Source organism: Protopterus annectens, chromosome 5.part0 (assembly GCF_019279795.1).
Source record: "Protopterus annectens isolate FY-2018-M chromosome 5.part0, PAN1.0, whole genome shotgun sequence".
Taxonomy (NCBI): domain Eukaryota; kingdom Metazoa; phylum Chordata; order Ceratodontiformes; family Protopteridae; genus Protopterus; species Protopterus annectens.
Genome location: NC_056735.1, coordinates 59,302,655 through 59,325,543, shown reverse-complemented (window position 1 = coordinate 59,325,543; position 22,889 = coordinate 59,302,655). Strand labels below are relative to the sequence as shown.

The 22,889-nt window shown below is 37.8% G+C and overlaps 1 protein-coding gene across 4 annotated transcripts in view; it reads right to left on the bottom strand.

The window, feature by feature from the left end:
• Window positions 1–22,889, bottom strand: part of LOC122802489 (OX-2 membrane glycoprotein-like) — a 1,536,731-nt gene that overhangs the window by 1,493,730 nt on the left and 20,112 nt on the right. The window lies entirely within an intron of this gene.

Here is a 22,889-nt window from a genome sequence, read left to right as displayed (position 1 = left end):
CAGTCCTAGGACGTCTTTTGTTTGTGCCTTTTGGCTGAACGTCCATTTATGCATATCGGGGTTCAGGGTTGGGAGGGTGGCCTAATGGTTAAGGTGTTTGCCTTACAAACACAAGGTACAGGGTTTGAGTCTCACAAGGGATAATTGGCTAGGTTTAAAATGGCTCGCAAGGGCAGTTAGCCTAGTACTAATCTATGAACCTATGAACCTATGAATCTGTCCTATGTGAATCATGTGAAATCAAGGTCACTTTTTTCCGATTCATATTGACTACTTGGAGGCAGTCTGTGCCTTCCATATAAGGCAATCTCTGACCCTGTTGTATTGGAAAAGCAGATCTAGAAGTCAAATTGTACACAGGTAACTCACTCTAAAGACATTAACCTGGTATGTGGCATTAATGGAGCATGCTGGATGGACAGACTTGTCTCCCAAAGGTTACCACACCTTTGGAACATACTCCCAGTTCATGTCAAACAAAGCCCCTCGATGGCCCTCCTCAAACACAATCTGGATAATTGGATGAAATTGCCATGAATCCACTTACAGGGGTTACACATCTCAGACAGGGTCAATAGTTGCTGATCGTGGAAGCAAGGGTAAAACTTTGGCTTGTAGGGGAACTAGGACCATTCGCCTAGCAACTTCCTATGATCCTATGGTGCTAGAGTCCCTACAAAAGTTGAGCCCACTTACTGTCATTCTGTCACATCAAGAGCAGAAGTGAAGGTCTCACCAATCTTATAAAACCAACAGGAATGTAAGCAATTACACAACATACACTTACTCACCTCTGAAGTACTGAATTTTTTTATTTCTATTTCATGGTTGGCCTGTGAGCAGCAGCTATCAGCTGCTTGGTGGCCCTGCAACATCTCCATACTCCTTGTCTGGAAGTACCCTTTTTGGTGTGGACAACTCATTAGAAAGGGAATTGGTCTTTGTCCTACTGCTGAACTATGGCTACTTTTTTATTTAACAAAAGAATCATTTATTCCATGTCTGGTACTAACCACCCTATGTCGGGATGCCTCCACATGGTAAGCTGGTGTGGTGTTACCTATACAGAAAGAGGTGCACCTACTCGGTCTGTAATAGCCCTTGGGCGAGACCACACTGACAGTCTGGGGAATTCAAGAGTGGGGGGGGGGGGGGAGAAAATGAGTTTCCAACACCAAAATTTTGCATGAGAGTGCAAAGATATTATGAGTGTCATAAGCATTTCCTGACCATGCTTCCTGGAAAACCATGTATTTTACCAACAGTCAGCAAGAGTGAAATTGGGCACATGCTGTAGCTCTTCCTCTGAGAACGGTAAGCAAGCACTACACCTTTAATGATTTTTTCATCCCAAGCCACTCCAGTAGATATGTCACTTGAAGCATGGTCTAGGCTCTCTCTCCATACGAGCACAGCTTACTGCTGTTGGACATGGGAAAAAAATCAAATTCAATAAGTCTCACCACGGGAAGAAAGCGTAACCTCAGCCAGGAAGAAAAATGCACAAAGGCCTTCAAAACAAAAGGCGAGGGTGAGACAGGCAATGTGGAAGACGGTTGAAACGTACAGAAACACTGTGGGTCTACAAGAAGTAGGTAGGCAGGCAGATGAGGGATTCTCCATCAAATAAATTTGCAGAAATGTAGCTGTAAAACACATCAAAATGCAACCAACCAAGTGTACCCACAATGGCCTGCTAAGAGAATAGTAGCAACAAATACGAGCACACTTTCTAGAGCAACTGGACTTTATTTATAGGGTATAATACAAAACTGTCTTAGGAGAGAGTCTGAGTTAACTTATGGATACCAGGTTTTAATGTTTTAGAGCTGAATTAACAGATTAAAAACATATTTTTAAGTAAAACAGATTTGTAATTATATAATATTAACACAATTACAGTGAGAGAAGCTGAATGCTGCAACAATAAATCAGGTAGTTGCAGAATGTATTGCTATGACATTAAGAGAATTAACTTAGACACTTGTCATTAGCACAGTTACTCATCATAAAGTAACTGAAATCTCGTATTATGATATGAATTTCTCCGCTACTCTTCATTGCTTGGCTTATGTACTTTGACACACAAGTAATGAATGCATAAGTATTCATCATGTATATGTCATTAAGCAAGACATTTGCATAATAAAGTTAAAGCTGTCAGAGTTCTGTAATTCTCATCATCTGAATGTAAAATGACATTAATTCCCAAGCAGACAAAATGAAATGCATTGTTGGAGCATTCTGATCTGTAGTTACATTAACAAAATAGTTATTGTCCCAATAAACATTTTTATTAAATTATCACGTATAACATAGGCAGTGTTACACACATATACATATATATATATATATATACACATATATATATATATATATATATATATACATATATATATATATATATATACATATATATATATATATACACACATATATATACACATATATATATATATATATATATATATATATATATATATATATACATATATCATACATCATACATCAGACAACATTGAACGAACTGTAGTAGCAAACATAATACATCACTTATAATCTATCCATTCATTGTCAGTTAAGTATTATAGGACTCATTCCTATCCTACCTCTTAAAGCTCATTCATTCTCTGCATATATTGTTCCCACAATTCCAATTTTTTCTAAGTAGTTTGCTCCATCCCTTTTGTAAAGATCCCAATTCCAGTTGTTTTACTGCAATTACTATACTGACTATTTCTAGTACAGGTGATTTAGACTAAGTTCCATTTTCTAGTTATTGCTTTTTTGGCAGCTACCATAATTAGACTTAGCAAGGCTTTACTATGTCCAGGCAATGCCAAACAACTCAAAAAAATAATCTCCCTAGTGAATCCAATCTGCTCAACCAACATCTCCAACAGAGTGGTTCGCAGGGAATCCCTAAAGTTGGCCAGATCATTACAATCTGATAAAATCTGTCCTCAGCCACCTCTTGACTCTCTCACCTCCAACATTTGCTATCCACCTGAGGAAAATTTCTTTGGAGTGTACTTGGGGTATAAAATACCTATGTAAACACATCCAGGCAAAGATTCTAAATCTTGTAGACTTTGTTGCATATGTGGAAGCTCCTCTAATTGATTCTTATAATTACCGTGCAATATTTTATATGCTGTACTGATTATTCCTTTTCTAATGGCAGCTTCTGTTCTAGATTCTATTAAAAACTCTACCGGTGCTGGTCTTTCATTTAGCCCCCCCCCCTATTTCTTTTGCTTTGCCTATACTCTGATATCAGTCCTTGAAATGGAAGGGAATCTGTAACCTGCAGTCCAAATAAATTCTTGGCCACTTCCCATTCTATTACCTTTACCTTTCCCTTTCTAGTTATTTGCTCTCAATACCTTGGTTCCTTTGCCAGTTTTCTCCAATAAATTCCAGCCCCCTCTTGCCTATTATCTGTATCCCTGACCACAGTCAACCCTATCGGCAAAATCTCTTTTCTCCATTCTCGTGTTGGTTTGGTTCTTAGAATACTCCCTGCTATTTTATGAATACAATACTCTGCATGATTTTAAAAATAGTTATTGAAGCACAAACCTATCCAGAGCAGCCTTTACATAATTCATGCATTGTACTACTTTGCATGGTGGTATAATACGTTTTGAATGTATTATAATAAAATATAATAAAAAGTAGTCATCATTAGAATCAATAACAGTCTTCTTAAATAAGCAACATCAGGAAAGAAATACAGCACTGTAAATTAGCAATATTTGCTCCAAGCATACTGCACAACCTCTAACAGACATCTGGTCAAAGCGGGACATAGGGGGGGGGGATATAAGCCCAAAAACAGGCACAAGTTTTTAATATTGCTCTTAGAACAGGATGTTTGCATCCATTTTCTGAAGGATATGAAATCTGAAACACAAATGCATCTCCTTATAGATAATCCCAGTAATTTGTCAATAAAAACACAAAATTGTCATGAGGATCAGAAAATAAAACAAAAGGAGGGAGAAATCTGGACATTGTGAAAATATGCAGAGTTGAGAGGTATGATCTACATCCATAAAATTGCACACTGCAAGTCACTCAAAGCAAAATAAATAAAAAAAAAATACATATAAATGTCTAAAGTTTTTCACTATGATGTGAGGTAGTACAGCTGCAAAGATGGTGTATTTACAGATCCGGATATGGCAAAAGACTCCCTACAGTTTATGGATTTTTGGCTGACCAGGTATGCAGATGATTGCAAATGTCATGCCTTCATAAACTCCCTAGTGGATACCAAAATGCTTCATATGGGTCTGTCTTGAATAGGTGGTGTCAAAACTATGGAAAAAACTAAATGCCAGTAAGTACATAACTGTATCCTTCAGCAAGCATAACTCCCTTATAAGTATCACAATGACAGCACAGCTATGAACATTGATCCTGCAGTTAGGGATCTGGGAATCTATGCCAACAACAAACTATCCTTTGATCACCACATAGCCACTGTTGTAAGTCCTTTTACATTGCTCAGCTTGTATTTAAAGGTATTCACCACTCATTTGGCTGCTCATTAAGCATAGTGATTGGCCTAATGAGTGCAGTTGTTGAGCATAATGCCAGTTTCAGTGTGTACCTGTCAAAAAACAGTTGCCACAACTGAAATTACCACAACACTTTTTCAAAGAAAAAAAAATTAAGTTCTTAAATCATAAAAGCTGTGCAGACCATCTCAAAGCCTTGTCCCTTTCCTTGGTGTCATACTGGCTACCTAGAGGCAACCTCTGCAATGCATATAGACCATCAGCACGCCCATTTATTTCGGATCTCTTACTCATCCACAAGTCCATTGATATCATAAACACCCAATTAAGGGATTGCAATCAGTTTTGGTAAATAAATAGAAAATATGGGGCCCAGTATCCTTGGGATAGGAGAACCCAAACAGGCTCAAGGCATGTCAGGACTAACCACATAGTAGTATAAAATTGGCTATATTTGATATGGTCACATATACTGATCTGACCAAGAAAGGGGCCCTTGTTCATTGTGTGCCAGCCATAAACCTTAGCGTATCTTGAAATAGTAAATTATCGGCTGGCTGGCTGGAACACAGTTGCCCAAGTGGTTTGCCTGGGATAGCTCTTTTGAGTGAAAGCTGGTTTCAGAAGAAACCACCTGCCGAAAATGAAAAAGGATTTGCTTCACTGAATATAGATTCATTGATAGCATGTGGCTTGGAAGTGGATGACATGGAGATTCTGTGACTCCAGGAGATGAGATGGAAGGGCAGTGTGGCGAAGTCTCTTGGTTTACTTAACTGTATGTTAGGAGTTTCATTTTTCTACCTTTGTAATCAATATTTTGGTATAAAATTCCTGAATAAAGTTAAAGTTCTGTTTGAGGCAGAATATCTGTATAGTTTTGAAATGTCATAATAGCAGATTTATTTTTGATAATTGTTACATTATCCATATTACATCATTTTGACTTGATTTTATGCCCCTGGTTGCAGTCATCTGCAGAACTGTGCATCCCACATCCATATAACTCCAATTCGCAAAATACTATTGCATAAAGGAAGGCCTCTTCCTAAGTCCTGCAAAACTCCATTAAAACTGACAGCCAGGTAGATAAGTACATATATCAATCATTTGTTTATAGTTTAATAAGTGTTTTCCTTTTTAAACAAATATGTGTTAATCTGTAATTCAGTCAACCTTTCTGTCAGTTTATCACATAGAATGGCACCATATGTAATAACAAAATCAAAGTAAACTATAAATGCGTAAAATTAAATATTTGCCACATTTAAATCATAGTTAGGGAAGCCTCACTAAATTTCTATAAAAATATGTCTCCAGCAAATCCTTAGTATATATCAACAAAATGTCAGCACTTACAGCATTATTCTGTTTTTTATAACTGCTCCCTTGAGTTTTAGTTCTGCAGTTGTCATAGAAATTATACCTTGTAACTTTTAAGTCTTTAATTTTATGACACAGACATCCATGTTATTTGTGGGTATCTATTACATTTATTCTATGCCTTGCATTCAATAACGCTATTATAGCCTTGCCCTGTATTGTCTCATCACTACAGTTATTAAGAAACAAATTAAAAACAAATTAAAAAAGAGCACCTATTTAAGGACACTACATTATGTTGCCTCTGTGACAATAACTATCTTGTACACCTGACACTGCAGTTACATATTTCCTGTAAAGACATAATTTTAACAAATGGCCAGTGGTTGAATGACTGCCTTAAATGTACAAATTTATCTTCACCTGTTAGGGAGTACTCTCAGTTCTGCGTATCATTTCATGCTCATGTGTTACAGCATGCTGCCCGGATCATGGCTTTCTGAAAAAGGTCTGTGAACAAGTTTCCTTACCCATTTATCAATCTGAAACAAAGTAAATATATCTAGAGCTTTGCCATGCAAATAATTCTCAGAATAGAAAATGTCATCTTTCATGGCATTGCCTGCAAAAAAATTAGATTTTTTTCTAGCATTTCTTCCCAAACCATAAAGAGTTCTGCTTTTAGTTGCAACGCTTTCTGTTTAATCAACTGGTGTATATTAGTACCTTGCACAGTAGGATCACAATCCCAGAGAAGGAAGCATTATTTCACATCTATACTGCTGTATAACCAAACATTATTTTACATCTATATTGATATATAAGCAAACGTTTTATTTTTCATTTTCAGAACGTTTTCTCAATGGATTGTCACTTGATGTGCATGTGTCTTAACTCCCATTTATTGGTAGATGAGCACGGTCTTCTGCTCTGTGTAAAGTGACAGAAAACAACCATGCTATGCATATTTTAATTATCAAATCACATTATATTACTTGGGATCAACGTTTCAGTATAAAGTGCTTATCAATTATTGCCAGTAAAACTTTGCCGTTTAGAATGATCCTTTAGGTTGCTATAGAAACGGTCCACAATGAACGATCGTTCTAAACAGCAAACGTTTAACGGCAGGAGCAGTTGAGAAGCACTGTATCGAAACATCTAATCCCTGTAAAAGTTATATCTTAATGTGGTGAATTTACAAGTGTAACGATCGGGCGTGGAAGGCATATGTCATATGGCAGGTGTCACAGAATTACTCCTGCTTACCAACAACTGCTCTGAGGCTCTTAGAATAAGAGGTCCGAACACATTTAAACTAGTGGTGGCTGGTGGGGGATGTGAGGCAAAAGAATGAAATTAGGGACAAATTGTAATTCTTACATAAAAGCCTTACAAAGTAGTGGAAAAGGAACACTCGTGAGAGGTTGGATTTAGTGTCTGACAAGGACAATGGAAGCATACCTTTTAACTTTTTAAAGCAGGAAATCTGAACAAAGACATATATAAACATAGAGACTATTTTAAAACCTTACTATTACAAATTAGTCAGTTGATGGAATTACAAGTTCTGCATTATCATGAATTTACTAAAGGTCATGAAGTTTTAAAAACAAACGCCTGTCAGTAACGTCTAACTTCAGTCCTGAAAGATTCACAACTAATGAGCCAGAAAAGCACAATTTTGTGAAAAACAGACCAGAAATAGACAAAATTCATGGATATTGTACGAAAGTCTGTACAGCTGAGAAGTATGAAGAAATATTGAATTGAATGCAAACAGCAGAACGGGACCATTCAGCAATAATTTACTGTAACTGCCTGCTCGGGTTTACAGCTGAATATATCAGCACATATATAAGAAAGAATTTATTAAAAAAAAGACTGTTAACCAACATAACATAATTTAGAGAAACTTCACTTATTGACCAGCTGAAAAAATTATTACATGTGGAAACAGGATGGGAGGAAAAATGCAGCAAATCGTTAACCCAATAACAGCGTGAGAGGAACACAAAGCTAAGGCACATTTGAGATTTGGTGCCAAAGCAAGACTGGAACAAAAGATATCCAGGATGTTTATAGGCAAATTGACACCGTGGGTGGGAATTTGAGTGACGTGAACAAGTGGGCGTTACTTTGGTAATCTTTAGTGTAGACCCGAATTATAAATGCTGGGATTGTCCCTTTAAAGAAATAAATCCAGGCTTTTCACTGGAAGGCCTGACAGTAAAACTCGAGCACTGTGAGCACATAATGTGAATACAAGATTCACTAGAGAAGAAAGAGAAAAAATCAAAGGCAAAAGAAGAAAGAAGGGGGCATCAAAGATTGTGATGGGCAGCATTACTGAAGTAATGAATACAAATTTAGAAGAACTTAAAGTAGCAGTTCATGACAGTCAGGCCTGGTATGCTAAAGTCATTCGGATTACAAAGAGTCATATTTGACACATACAGGGAGTATAGGTGGAGGTGTCTCGATTTATCAAAAATAATATACCTTAAGGCTGGTGAAACAGGACAATGCATTTGAGCTTCTCCACATTCAAATCACCACAGAAAATCCCATACCACTTCCTTGCAAGCTATAGGTATTTAAGCTTACTGGAAACAACTCCCCATCCAACTCGATACCATATTCATGGGCGACTTTAATTACCCCACAGTTAAATGGGATCATATAAGATACCAACCATGCAGGCACAGGGATTCTTGGATTTTGTAAACACAAACTCCCTAGACCAGATTGTTAATATGCAGACCAAGGGTAAAAACATACTGGATCTGGTCCTCATTAACATGGGAGAGTTCTGCACACCTGCTAGTGTTAAGTCCTCTCTGGTAAGTTCAGACCACAAAACGGTCTCCTTTGAAGGAAAAATAAAACCCAGAGTCCCAGCTAACCCTGGGATGTTCAGGAACTACTCTAAGGCTAACATCCTACTATTAAGTGATAACCAGGCAAAATTTCAAGCTCCCATAAACCCTGATAACACTACTGCCTATGCAGAACTATTCAAAGAAACCCAATGTAAGCATGTTAATAGCTGCAGAGACAGCTAAACCCACCAGGAATAAGTAAATAACTCAAAAAACAAGTTACCCCTGCGGAATCACAACATCAATAGGCTCTGTAGCAGAAGGAAAAAATCATGGCAAAAATTAGGTGTAGCACCCAGCAGGATAAAAGTGCTCTCATCAAACTAAACAAGCAGCTAGGAGGAAAACTAATGTATATCGAGCAAATCTGAAGTAAATATGGGCTCCCTGAGCAAGGACAACCACAAGGTATTCTTCAGTTATATCTGCAGGCTCAAAGGTAATACATGATTGTTTGCAGAGCTCATTGTTAATGGAGCCACCTATACTGAGCCAGAAGATATACTAAACCTACTGGCAGACAAATTCATCTCTAACTTTACCTCTCACCCCCCCCCCCAGGAAATACCATAAAATATAACTCCCCTACTATCACTAGAGCATGTCCTCAATGTCTCTCTAAGGCCAAGAACTCTGCATCGATGGGCCCAGACAATATCTCAAGATGCCTTCTAAACAGCATGAAACATGACCTATCCATACCTCTGGAATCACAATTTAACTATAGCCTCCAAACAGACTTCACACCTAATGAATGGAGAACACCAACAGTCATCCCTATGCACAAAGGCGGGACAGATACAGACCCTGGAAACTACAGACCCACATATCTCACTAGTCTCGTATGCAAAGCCATGGCAAGAATTATCATAGGAACAAATCGATAATGACAAAGGAAATCTCCAAACACTGGACCCAACCCAATTTGGTTTTGTCAAGGGCAAAGCAATGGATGAGAGAAAAATGATTCACACGGCCTACCTTGATCTGTCCAAGGCATTTGATACAATAACCCACTGAAGCACGGCTGACAAATTCAAGAGGTTAGGTATAAACCTTCATGTCACCCAGTGGATAGCAAGCTGGATCACAAACAGGACCCAGGAAATTAGAAATGGGGAGTCCACCTCTACAAAGAGGCCAGTCGCAAGTGGAGTCCCTCAGGGATCGGTCCTGGGACTGCTCCTTTTTGGCATTTACTTTTCTGAAGTCAAGGCTAATGTTAAGGGCATCTGGCTGACCAAATTTGAAAATGATTGCAAATTAAGAGCAGTCACAGAATCATACACCAACAATAATGTTCTCCTGTAAGGAATGACACAAATAACTTGTGTCAGAACCATGGACTAAAACTAAATGCCAAGAAATGCACAATAGTATCCTTCAGGAAGTCATTCAACTCTGGTAACTATCCATAAAAGTCGACCCAGTAGTCAAGGACTCAGACACACATAGTAATCTAGCCTTTGACCATCATGTGTCGAGTTGTGAGGAAATCATTCTATGTTGTGCAAGTTATAAACAAAGATAGGGTATCTAAGTCCAAGGAGGGCATTGTTCCACTGTATTCAGCATTCATCAGACCTCTTATTGAGTACAATGCCCCCTTTGGTATGTACCCAAGCATACAAATCCAATAATTGGAAATTTCACAGAGGTTCTTCACTTAAAGAACACAGGGTATAAATAACATGCCCTACGAAGACAGCCTCAAACCTTATCTCTGTATTCTGTCTCTAGTATCCTGTATATCTATGCCTGGCATACAAGGCACTGTCAGACCCAACCCTGATGGACCTCCTGCATATCCATAAAACAATCAGCACCAGAATCACCCGTTCTAAAAGCTTAAACCTTGCCTGTAATATAAATAGAATGTGCTGGAGACACGAGTATGTATCCCAGAGACTACCTATTCTCTGGAACAGGCTCCCCATCCATGTGAAGGAGAGTTCCTGCCTAACCCAATTCAGGTGTAACTTGGATAACTGGATGGGGAACAGGAAAGTCATCCCTGATTTGTCACCTATGTCTCTAATGGAGATCTGCAGCCTGTAAATTTTTCATCACCCAAGCCCCTGCTTACAGTTAGCAAAGGTACCAGAATTTGTCAGAGATTTGTGGTGCATGGCTTGGCTTAAAAAGGCTCTAGTGATCGTTAACCTACTATCCACGTACAAACTTTTCAACCTATGAAATGACTAAACAATAGCTAGGACGATTCATTTTTACACCAAGCTATGTCCCATAGGGCAGTCCTAGACATAAGCATTGTGTTTTATTCAAGAAGTATTGGTGTAAGCCAATACATTTAAGAATTAATAGTCTTTTTAATGAACAGAAAGAAAAAATGTTACTAAATAAATATTGAAAATGCTTTAGCGGATATAAAACATGTAGTCCTATCACCTTTATCCAAAATAATAGAAAGAGTTGTTCATAATCAATTAATGCAGTACTTCCAAAATAGCAACCTACTCTCCATATCCCAGCACGGCTTTAGACCTTCCCATAGCACCACCACAGCATTCACCAGTATAGTTAACCACCACAGAAACAAGGGTCTACTTCTTCCATATTCTTAGACTTTCATATTCTTAGACTTATCAAAAGCCTTTGACATGGTAAATCACAGTACGCTTCTTGAAACTCTATCTACCCTAAATATAAGTCCTCCCTGTATATCATGGTTCAACAGTTACTTATCTGGCCGTCAGCAAGCAGTCCTATGGCAGGGACAACTGTCCCCCCTGTTACCAGTTACCATAGGAGACCCTCAAGGATCCATCCTTGGCCCTTTGCTGTTCTTTTTATTTACTAACAAGATCTCTTCATCCTCACCCACTGCCTCAGTAGTACAATACACCGATGACACCACCCTTATATGTGCTGCCCCACACTAACTGAACTACAAATCCTAACCCAAAATAACTTCACCCTAGCCGAAACTTGGTTCACTAACATCAAACTTCTTCTTAATCCCCAAAAAAACAACAAACTAATTATTTTCAGCCTAGGCAAATCTCCTCCCCTAAATAGTTATTTCACCATCTACTCTTAAAGAAAACATTCAAATTAGTCCAACCACACACCCAGTTCAGCTTTGGTAAGGGCAGATCATTCCTACTAAACCTGGTTGACTTCTTCGAGACAGTCACCAAGGCCATAGACTAGGGGAAGGTGGTTCACACAGCCTACTTTGACCTCGCCAAGGCTTTTGACACCATTTCCCACTCGGGTATTACAGAAAAACTCACCAGCCTGAACATAAACCCCTAAATCATGAGATGGGTTGCCAACTGGCTTACAGACAGAACTCACATGGTAAGAATAGCGGGCTCTAGGTCTGACTCTAAACCAGTCACAAGTGGTGACTACCTTCCTGAGAAAACCCCAGCACTTCAGCATCGAATTCAGCCCCACATTCCTTCTAGAGCCTTAAGATCTAGTAACCAGAACCTCATAACTGTCATCCAACATAGAAATGATGCCGGTAAATCCCTCTTTGCCAGCATCACCGATATCGGACAGTTTCCGATATCACAGCTCAGACCTCTCTTTTTCTTTTTAAAAAACAACTAAAACCATATCTCAGTAATCACTGGCTATGCACCTGTACTAACCCTGACTAATTCTGCCCCCCCCACTTACTCTTCTCACCCTTCCTTCATCTACTACCTATTACAAAGTAACAATATATCCTATAGTACACACATCTACTACAAAGTAACAATGTATCCTATAGTACACACATCTACTACCTATTACAAAGTAACAATGTATCCTATAGTACACACATCTACTACCTATTACAAATTAACATATCCTATAGTACACACATCTACTACCTATTACAAATTAACAACGTATCCTATAGTACACACATCTACTACCTATTACAAAGTAACAACGTATCCTATAGTACACACATCTACTACCTATTACAAAGTAACAACGTATCCTATAGTACACACATCTACTACCTATTACAAAGTAACAACGTATCCTATAGTACTCACATCTACTACCTATTACAAAGTAACAACGTATCCTATAGTACACACATCTACTACCTATTACAAAGTAACAACGTATCCTATAGTACACACATCTACTACCTATTACAAAGTAACAACGTATCCTATAGTACACACATCTACTACCTATTACAAAGTAACAACGTATCCTATAGTACACACATCTACTACCTATTACAAATTAACAATGTATCCTATAGTACACACATCTACTACCTATTACAAATTAACAATGTATCCTATAGTACACACATCTACTACCTATTACAAATTAACAATATATCCTATAGTACACAAATTTTATGTATATATGTATACAAGTAAAAGTTATCTCTGTACCTTAAAGAACTGGATTACTATTATACAGTATTAGTTAAAACTTTTGTATTATCTTATATTTTTTTTGATTTCTTCGACAACACTGTACAACTTCTATACTTTTAGCATCTATTTACTCTGTATAAATACATGGAACTTTTCTCCCCGGGCCTCTACTGGAAATGGACTTGCATCCAGTTAGACTAGCCCAATCAAGAAATGTAAACTGTAAATATAAATGTAGTATACTTTAACCAACTTAAGAGTAGGTTAGAATTAAAAAAAAAAAACTTTTATTTCTTCTATTTTTTATATTTTTAAGAATTTCTTTAGCTAACATGTTATGCTAAAATTATACTGCTTTTATGGTACAATCATTGCTGTATAAAACTGTTTTGATGTTATTCTCTATTAAATTGTAAGTTTTTTCCTTGGAGCTTTTATCCCCGGGCCTCTAATGAAAATGGACATATATCCAGTTAGACTAGCCCGCTCAACAAATGTAAAATAAAATAAATACATAAAAATAAAATCACTGCTAAAACCTGGAACACACTATCAAGCCAAATAACTTCTACCATATCCTTTACACATTTCAAAAAAACTCCTGAAAACTCAGTATTTAAGTGACTGGCTATGTTCATGCCACTCACCAGGCTAACCCAAACTAAGAGAACGTTTCTGTGTATAGCCAAGTATAAACAGTTCCCCTGAACGCTTGTGAACCCGTTGATATTCACTTGACAAAATTTATATCTGTAAAAATAATACAAATGCTGTTTTAAGTTATGTACCACAATGATTGTCTACTATAAGAATTGTTAATCTCGAACATATTGTGTATGTTTGCTATAAGTATGCTCTTATTGTTTTTTCTCTTCTCTCATGTACTGCATTGTACTGTGGAGCTTTTCTCCCCGGGCCTCCACTGAAAATGGACCTGTGTCCAGTTGGACTTTCCCGGTAAACAAATGTAAAATAAAATAAATAAACATGCATTTCATAGTACCATGAATTCTACCATTCTAAGCAATTTGATCAAAGTAAAATCCTCTTCAAGTCATTATTTTTCTTCTACGCACTAAAAGTAGCAATACTCATTCTGTCAGTGAGTGTAGCGGATTAAGATTCTGAGCAGTTATCCAGATGCTTCTTGTGGTCAAAGATACAAGGCTCCATTTGTCAACTGTGCACGCCTGCAAGTCACTTGACCAGATAACGCTCTCTAATCAGCCCTGAAACAGAACTACTGTGCCAACTGAGCTTACCTAAATAAACAAATGTACAAGATAAAGCAAAAAAAACAAAATCCATGTAGCAAAGCATTGGTGAGACATTTTGCACTTCCTGTTAATGTTACAGTTCAAAAGGTTTGGGGTTCTAGCCAACATCAGCAATTGAATTATTTTTTTATATGACAGTGCATTGCATGAGTGCTGAGCTACTCTCGGGTCACTCCTGAAAAAAGGTCTGCATCTTATGGGTTTATCCAGTTAAAAAACAGTTAACAAAGGAATAAAATTATTTTAAAAAAATGAGCCGTCAGCTATCATCTGGATAGTCATCTGGATCCTGTCTTTACCTTGGGATAAGCAAAGCAAACAATTTAAAAAGGCTTAAGTAAAATAAAGCAAATAGCCTTTTCATTTATTTTATTATTTTTTGTACACATTTGCCTTATTCATACTTTATATTTCCCATTTTCTCTGTCTTGCAACATACTATTACAGGATTTGAAGTTATTTTTAAACTTAGTATACATTTTTTCATTCCCCAAGTTTATGGATTGCTGAGGAATTCTGAGAGCTACTGGCTAGTCACTTGGTTTGGGAATGAAAACCTTTCTTTACTCTATTCTTTGGGACCAACAGCCATCACAGATAAACAAGATAGTTTTTTTTTTCATAAAATATACTCGGTTCTTCTTTAACTTCATTAGAGAATAAAAAAAAAATCTTACACCTGTCAGGGGTACATAAGGAGGTAATTTGTTCCAACCATTCATCTAAACTTTAGAAGCCTTCTTAGAACGAACTGTGATCAGGATATGATATAGCGCAGAGGCCCATAACTTAGGTAATGTGGGATCACATTTCTTAGCAGATGGTCTCAACTCTTATACAGGAAAGAAGCCTTCTCTAACCTAGGTTTGAAATGAAGACCTACCCACAAATTCTCAATTTGGTGGCATTTCCAAAATATTTCCTTTGTAAGAAACCATCTAGATAAAGTCTGAAAGCCATCTATGGTGGAGGCCCCTTCCTTTTGAGAGAATAAGTCCGTGATCCATGTGATACACTTCCTTTTCCAATCACTAAATCTCACCACCATTCCATTCATATGTGGGTTAGAGGAACTGCTGAACCCCAGACCTCTTTACGTGGAACTATTTCATATAACTGCTTCAAAGCAGTAAAGGTTTGGGCAATTGTAAACCAGCCACAAAGGTGTTGGGACAGAGATTTTATAAACCAACTCAAGCACCAAGGAGACTGTACAGACATAACTTTGCCTTCAATCATAACCCAAAGAGGAGGGTCTAATGTCGAAATGCTAAACAATCTGGATAACAGAAGTCTGAGTATATTTGGTCCAGCATGGGATGCCTAATCCAGAGTTCTTTATAGGCACAAAGCTGTTACACTGGAGATACGTCTGTGCTTACCCTCCCATACGAATTGGTCCAACAGTTTTATTTTTAGGTGTGGGGGACTGTGTATTTTTAGGTGTGGGGGACTGTGGTGGAACAATGTGTCAAAAGACATTGAATAATAAAGGAGTTGCACTTTAACTGCACCCAGAGGAATACTTTAGTGCAAACAGACTCTAAATTAAGTTTAACTGCTTTTAGCAGGTCTGGGTGCTGGAAGATCCACAGGTATTTAGGATGAAGGCTAGTCCATGTAAAGGGTATATAAAATCCTTTTGCCTTTCAAGTTATAGCTGCTTCATTTGCAGGATACAGCAATGTTTTTGATAAATTAACGTATAAACCTGAAACCTCAGTTAATTTCACAGACTGCCTTTTATTCTAATTATGTCTGTATCTAGATTGCTTGTTAGAAGTATGCAATCGGCTGCAAACCAAGGAACTCTAGCATCGACATCCTGATAGTTGCCTATCCTGCTTGAATAAAATATTCATGGATTCAATGGCTAATGAGAATAGTGCCAGGGAAAACAGACAACCTTGTCTAGTGCCTTTACACAGTGAAAACGTATACCATTAGTCAAGACCCTAGACAAAGGATGATTGTACAGGGCTCGGATTGCCTTTATAATCTCCAGAGGGAAAGGCATGCTTTCTAGGACTTGCCGTAAGTATTGCCATCTGATAATGTCGAAAGCTTTAGCAAAGTCCACCATAACTGCTACTGCCGGTTCAGAGACAGACCGTTACCCTTGAATAAAGGCATGTAATGTGTGGAGATGACCTGCATTACTTCTACCTTTTATAAATCCACATTGTGATGAGTGTGTGAGTGATGGAAGCCATTGTAGCAATTTATTAGACATAACTTTTGCATATATTTTGACTTCAACATTCGGTAATGAGAACGGCGGATAATTACCGATATCTTCCACCGGCTTACCATGCTTCAGCAGCACCGTTATAACTGATGCTTGTGAGGAGTTATTTAGCCAGCCCTCTTTATGAAAGGCCTGGTATAGTGTTACCAAGCCAGGAGCCAGATGGTCTGTTCATTCTTTATAATAGTTCATTACAGATACCATCCAGACCGGCTCCTTACCAGCTGGAAGTTCTTTAATTGTCTTATGAATTTCCACTTGGCATATTGACACTGGCACATCTCATGGGCCTCAACATTTTAAGTTTCTGTGTGGATCATTAGGGGATCTGCCGTTAATGTACAATTGTTTATAAAACTGTTGAAACTCTTTATTAAAGCCCTCGGGTGATACAAAAAGCTTCTCTTCCTTTAGGGATTTGACACCAGCTATTAAACTGGCTAATCTGCATTGCTTGATTTTATAGGATAGCAGTTTCCCAGGTTTACTACCTTCCCCCTAGCTGCAGAATGCTGCAAGCTCCAAGTACAGTTGTGAATGTTTCTGACTACTAAATTTAAAGTTGTTTGCTTAAACTTATAAGCCTGGCCTGTATATTTGCTGAGTCTCACCATACAAAGGTTAATACTGACTGGGTGGACTGCATTTTAGATGTGACCTTATCTTGCACTTTCTGTCCTGGTAATTCCCTGTCCTTAGAAATTAAGGGGTTTAATCTCCGCAGTCTGAACTCTTAGCTTTATGCACATGCATGGTTAAAAAGACTGCTTCACGGTCTGTGAGCAGGGCTGCAAGGATTTTAGTCTCATGAACATCCTCGACCAATTAAAAAATAATGAAGTCTAGTAAACAAGTCCACTTGTGGAGAAGAATAGGAATATTCCAGGTCCTGGGTTGAAAGAATCTCCAAATCTCCATTAGGTCCAGCTTGTACTATCACATACATTCATCAGGGTAGCTTGGGATTTATGTGCTGTTCAGAATTGGGGTTGTTCCTCTAACACGGAGTTCAGAGTGGTATCAAAGTCCCCTGCTATTAAAACTTTCGATCCTGACTGTTTCCGTAGATTAAATTCACTGAGTCAGGATTATCTCTGTTAAGGCCATAAATTATCCCTAGGGTGAGCATCTCCTGTGGCACATTAAACCTTCCCATCACACACCTGCTTTCCTCATCTCTTTTATTCTCTAGTATGGACCACCCTAATGAGGAGTCCACTCCCACCTAGACCCCATGTTTAGGCTCTGATTTAAGGCTTAAAAGCAAATTAAAAAGCATACAGTGGCAGAAATTACATATGGAGGCTTGTTTAAGCTTCCGGTTAGTCCCTAGGGGGCTAAGGATTCTGAAAATGCAAACTTTTGGGACAACTTACCCAGAACTGTTAGCAAAATGGCAGAAGTTGAATTTAGAAACCAGCTTCTCTTACATGAAAATCCTTATCGAACAGTACATCAAAATAGAAGAATCAATAGTAGTAGACATAAAAACCATTGAAATGGAAATTATGAATTTACTTGGGGACAATGAGCTCTGTATGTTATACAATGGCTTAAAAACTGCAATGCTTTCGGTTGATAACAAGTCCCTGCAAGATAAGAAAAAGAAGCTTGAAAGAGATTTTATCGATTTTCAGAAGGGTCAGGTGTTCTCCTGGCCGAGGGACAGGAGACCTACCTATTCTGAAAAAGTGGCACATAATAAAGATCGTGTTCAGCCCAATAAAACTACAAGAGATATGTCAGTAATACAGAACGTGAATGAAGCAGTGACGTCACCATTAGAGGCCGATACTCACATTGAGTCAGCAAAAGCACTACCAGTTTTGTTTGTTCGAATAAAGAACTTAAAGCAAGAAGGTGTCGTTGGATTATTTGGATTAGTTGCAGCAGTTTGGTGCACTTTTGGATTTTCTGTTTTTCTCATATTGTTTCTATCCAAAAGAGCTTTACTCGCCAGGATTATTTTGGACACACATTAGTCTTTAGTCAAATTAAAAGAGCCCTTCTTTTATAAGGTAAGGATAAACCTCAAATGTTAACAGAATAACATGTAAACATTACAACAATATAAAACTATGTACAATAAGTTAGTCCCACTGTATGATAATATACTTTGTAGTAAGTATAACAATCACCAGTAGAGGGTGGGAATGATCCTGGGATGATCAGAATGTAGTCACGTACCTTTAGAAGAGTGGTGCTGTATAAGCAAAATAGCATAACAAAAGGTAAACAACATGCTTTAGTGAGATTCAGAAGCTCCTCATCTTTGGATTTTTCCTGCTTCCTACCTTTAACGCTGCCCTTTTTCTGCTGCACTTATTTCTTTATGCGCTGTTCCCGCCACGGCCATTTTTTGCACTGGAACAAGCTGCAGTGGTTCTGTCTGCAACATCTGGTCCCAAAACAGCTATTTCTTCCATTCTATCCTCTGATTACAATGGGGAAAAACAATTGGCATGTTGATCATATAGGAACAACTTCTTAGCAGAGGATTTCCTAGATAATGGTGAACTTGTTTCATCCCCTGGGTATGTATTTTAACCAGTGGAAGTGCTGCTAACACCACCCAGTGAAGAGGCCCTGGACATAGCAGCATATTTCCCAGGGCATGTCATACTCTTGGTCCATTCTATCCTGCCACTTCTCGGATGGTCAAGCACAGGCTTCTATAGATATTGGAGCACCTAGTCAGTGTGCTGAAAAGTAAACTCCTGATTCCCCCATTTACTGTATAAAGTAGCAGAGTATCTAATTCCTGACAGAATGTTATTTTTATTAACATAAAGCTCTCACCTCAGAGAACACTTACCATGCCACGGTTGTTTCAGGTTAAAAGTCTTGAAAAATGTGCATGACACTGCAGTAGAGCGTGAACACCTTTCCTTCCCCAGCTACCTTAGGAACACGTAGAATGTCCTGTTTGTTGAGCAGGTGGAAGATAATTTGCCTTGGGGGGGGGGGGGGGGTTCCCTGACACAAAAAACGGTGTGCCACGACTATTATGATTGCATGTAAATTGTTGATATTTACTGCCTCAGAAACGTACATTGGAGGAATTGTGGCATATGTCCCTTCTCTTTACCTTTCAGCAAACAAGCACGCCATAGATTGTTTCTCCTGCTACAATCCTCCATGGTCGATCCTGGGATTTATGCATATCTGCCAGCGCAGAAGACTGCTAAAGTATATTGGCTTGTACGTTTACCTCCAACATCTATTATCGTTTTTAAGTCAGGATTTCCAGATTTAATTATGGAGGTACTTTCTAGGGCTTTTGCCCCAAGTTCCATTATGTGGTCTAACTTCATTGTAACACCTCCCTAGATTTTGCAAAGTTATCTTGTGGTCCATAATGTAAAACTTGACCCAGCCAGCAACTTACAATATTTAAAAAGAAAGGTCTTGATTTTAGGGATATATTCACAACTCAAAGGGTACATTAAAGGTTTTCTAAATTTCCTTAGCAGCACAGAGACTTTGAATAAAACTGCTCATGCCATGACAGTTGGCTCCACTCCCCCAGACAACCCTATGCCAAAAAGTGTCCTGATTACCATATGTAATATGGTACATATGGTGTACTGTTTGTCTTGTATACTCTTTGCATAATTTCCCGTATAAGTTTTGTATAATCTCTATATGTGGAGCTTTTCTCCCTGGGCCTCCACTGAAAATGGGTCTTACCACAGTCGAACTTTCCTGGTAAATAAATGTAAAATAAATACATAAATAAAAATATGTAGTGAGTGAGTCACACCTCGAACGTTATACACATAATATATTCAACATCAGCTAAATATCAGGGCAGATGCACTCAAAATTCAGGTTATATTAGCAGTTAAAAACCTGGAGCCCCCATTAAATGTGTTACAGTCAGCAATACATGTATCACACTTCACATCTGTCATATCCACAGTGATACGATTATGACAGGTGTGACGTGTACATGTATCACACTTCATACGTACAGTACACATCTGTCATATCCATAGCGATATGATTACGACAGGTGTGAAGTGTACAATACTTCATTTTTCAGACTAATTCAACAAATATACAACCTACCCTCCAACAAAAAACATACTCCAAGTAATCTTTTTGTTATGAATTCCCAGCAAATAATCAGTTAGTAGCATCAACCTTGCTAAAAATTAATTTTAATCACTCATCGCTTTTTTAAACTAAGTTGTGGCTTTTCAAAATATATACAGATAGTTATAAGCAATTAACATTTCTCAGTTTTAAAATAATTAAGTCACCGATTTTGAACAGTGGTTATAATAACCCTTTTTTAGTGAGCAAAACATACTTAGAATAATAAATGTTGAATTGTGGGAAGTAAACCATGTCACATACTCAAGTCATAAACTACAAAAACAACATCTTACAAAGTTTACTTTATATGAATCTACTTGACATTATTTAAGATATATTCTTCTATACGTTATTTATCAACACTTGCCTTTACATTAAATCACTTCTAATCTGTATGAAAGAGTGAAACATTTGGAATAAAAATCTTAAATGTGAGCAGTAACCATACCAAACATTTAGTCGTTCGTTGTCTAAACTACAGCTCTACTACTTCTTGCTTTACAACTCGCCAAAGAACCCAACTGTTGAGTACGACATGCCAGAGTTAAATTCCTCAGTCACTATTTTCCATGGGAAATCACAACTGGCACACAATTTCCAAGTGTGTATCTGTGGTAATTGCTTTCTTTTCAGATATTTATCCCTTCTTCATATTTTCGCAACCAGTGAGTTGATATATACGATTTACCTTCAGTTGTTCAACTAACACGAATGCAGACATCCTGAAGGTAAACGACTCTACATTGAAAATGGAAATCTGGACTTCCTAGTGCATACAATATATAATTTCAAGGTGTACTTATGTGGTGGCAGGGGCTTTCTTACTGTAAAAGTGCTTACATTTAATTTTTCATAAGGTTGATTTCTTGAACAGTTGTGCTCAGTAAATTGGTTCTTCAGGGTCTTGTAACTTGTGGATTCATATTGGATACACTACAGAAATATCTTGCAAAATGTACTGTGTGTGGCACAAAACCAACTGCCTACCTATTATTATTTAACATATACATTCTCTTACATCATTTATTTATTACAAAAAGTCTGCAATTCAGTATCAATACTATATTATTCAATATTGGGCGTCGAGCTGGCACCTCAGCGTTTCGTACAAATCGACTGCCAATCATTAGCGGACCGGAGTTCCGCTGTGGCGCCCCTTACTGGGAAAAAGCAGAAAGACAAACAACTGTATTCTTCAATATTGATAAAAGGTATAACCACATACTTACAACATTATTTAATCGCAGTTAGGTTAAAATAGCAATTATCAGTATCAGTGTAGGAAACATAACTGGAAGAAGTAGTAAATCAAGTTGTGCACTCTAGTCATCACCGAAGAAACTGAGGAAACATGATCTTAGAATATACCTTATATAGCATAAAGCAAGTTTCCCCATCTATGATTGCTTATCATTACTTGTTGTTGCACTAAATCTCTGCTATCACTACCCAAACTGACTGCGAATCGGAAAACTTTTTTTTGCATTGCAGTTCGCAATGAAGAAGATGAGCAGGCACGTGCACACTGTGTGCAGTACAGACACACACACACCGTGAGTGGTAACTGCAGAATGGCACAGCTCAATGTGATATATGTTAGTGGCCACATAAATAACACAGTAATGAGGAATATTATAAAACTAGCATCCTGATATATGCAAATTAGGTAAATCAAGATGGCAGAGCCATTTTAGAAGTGTATAAACAGTGTGCCTTGGTGTTACATGTGCCACAGAACTGACCTCCACTGCCGGAATTGAGAAAATGTTAGGGGCTGCTGCTGTATTAGTTAATGTGTATTTTCAACATATTCAATTGCAATGAGCCCGAGGCCATGTGAGCAGCTGAAAATACAAATGCTTAAAGTCATAAAATGTACTACTTCTAATGTACAAATGACCAGACATGAAAGAATGAGAAGACAGCATGTATGTCAATTACTGTGCAACAAAGAAATATGTATTTTAGTTACTGTTTGCAGACAGTGTGAACGGGTAGTTATCAATTACCAGCTACTTAACGTCCATAGTAAATACTTGTTAAATGAGGAAGTAAGCCAGAACAACTTACACAATGAGGTTCCGTATGTGAAACGGCACTTTTTGTAGATTTCCATACCTGTTAATCAACAGTAATGTAAGCACAACATGACAGGTTTGCATACCAACTAG